The sequence below is a fragment of the Apis dorsata genome, unplaced genomic scaffold (assembly GCF_000469605.1).
Source record: "Apis dorsata unplaced genomic scaffold, Apis dorsata 1.3 scaffold_346, whole genome shotgun sequence".
NCBI classification, from domain to species: Eukaryota; Metazoa; Arthropoda; class Insecta; order Hymenoptera; family Apidae; genus Apis; species Apis dorsata.
Window position 1 is genome coordinate 12209 of NW_006263613.1, and position 1993 is coordinate 14201.

The window sequence follows — 1993 nt, forward strand, 5'->3', positions numbered from 1 at the left end:
AAAAAAACTTGCATTATATTATTCATGCCATTACATTAAAATACATTATTTACTTCATTATATTTTTGTTTATATAATTTATTATACATATTGCTATAAACAAATATTTCATAAAAATAGAAAAAAACTATGAAATATTTATTACAAAATACTACGAAAGTTTGAAATTAATGATTTCTATAAATCGATTATATTCTTAATTATAATTCTTCGTAATATAATTTGAATTTGGTATATATTAATTGCTACTACTACTGTGTAATCCTATTATGTAAAAAATTGATAGCATTATGTAACCCATAAAATACTTTAAAAATGAAACTTCATTTTTGAAACAAATATTTATTCACAACAGATATTTTTGAATAAAATCTTTAAAGAAATACAAAAAAATTCAAAAATTTTCATAAATAAAAGTTTAATTATATTATATACTTTTTGTTTCAGTTTTGCATAAATCTTTTAAAAATGAATTACGTTATTTTTATTAATTTTGTTGCAAATATTATGAATAATTATATATATTATGTTTAGATATAATATATTATGTTTAGATATAATTAATTTTACGATTAAATTTTTCATTTTAATTTTAAAATTAATTATATATATATATTTATAATTTTTCAATTTATTGTAATTACATTATTATTTTAAATTTTAATCATATTATTTAAATTTGAAATATGAATAAATATTTAATTAATAAATATTTATTTATAAAGAAACTTTTTATTATATTTATTTATTTCATCATTTTGTGAAATAAAAATATATAAATGAATATAGATACAGAAACTATTTTTATTTATTTCTTTAAAAGTTTAAAATGTATTGGAAAATGATTCATTAGTATATTATTATTATAGAAATTATACATGAAATTTATTTTTTACAAGTATTTATTTAATTATATATGTATTTTTTTTAATAACAAATTTTATTTAATAATTATATATTTATTTTATTTAATATTTTATATTTTGTTATTTCCTATATTGCTTTGTATTTATTTAAATTAAATAATTTAAAAAAATTATTTGTGCTAAATAAATATATTTTATATATTATATATTATTCTAATATATATTCTACAGAAATTTATTCGTATTTGTGAATATGATTGTACTTGATGTACTTTCGAGCGAAAATGCAAATTAATGTATGTTAAATAAAGTTATATGTATAATAATTGTAAATAATTTACTAAAATAAAGCAATTTTTAACAGATTAATTAAAATTAATATTGAATCATTTAATAATAATATAATTGAAATTTTACTTAAATTTTGTTTATGAAGATACAAAATTTTTTATTTATTTTTATATTTTGATGAATAAAATTCGAAAATAACAATTACAATTAAAAATTCATAAAATGAAAGTATATAAAACTATCTTTATATATATAAAATTGATTTTTATGAATTATTTCGTATATCAAATAATTCTAATTACTATTTAATGAAAAGAATTCATCATTTTTAATAATATATACATTTTATTTATTTTATTACTTTTATCAATATCTAATATCAATATTAAAATTATATATTTAATTGATTATATATTATATTATAAATTATATATTAAATTGATATATTTAATGATCATAAATTATAAATCTATTCCTTAGTACCTCTCATTTAAGGAATATAATAAATTAAAATAAAACAACTCTTAGTCAAATAAATGTCAAATAAACTCAATGTCGTCAAAAATTAACCTAAAATTTGGCGAAAAGTTATCTGAAAAGTTAAAGCAATAGAATTTAAACTTGTAATTGATACAAATATATAAAAAATATAAATAATTAAATAAGTGTTCAAGTAATTTAAATGATAAAATTTTTGTTAATCTAATTTAATTATAAAAATTAATTGATTAATAAGTATATAAATAATAAATTATTTATTATTATAATGATTTTAAAATTACAAAATAATATCAATTATTTAATTTTTTATAGATTAAAAATTTTTATATATGAAA

The 1993-nt window shown here is 12.9% G+C and overlaps 1 protein-coding gene across 1 annotated transcript in view; it reads left to right on the top strand.

Moving 5' to 3' along the window:
• Nucleotides 1-1668: 1668 nt before the first annotated feature.
• Nucleotides 1669-1993, top strand: part of LOC102676382 (spermatogenesis-associated protein 20) — a 7960-nt gene continuing 7635 nt past the window's right edge. The window contains exon 1 of the mRNA XM_006618253.2: nucleotides 1669-1830. The gene's annotated coding sequence lies outside the window, so the exon portion shown is untranslated. The remainder of the gene's footprint in view (nucleotides 1831-1993) is intronic.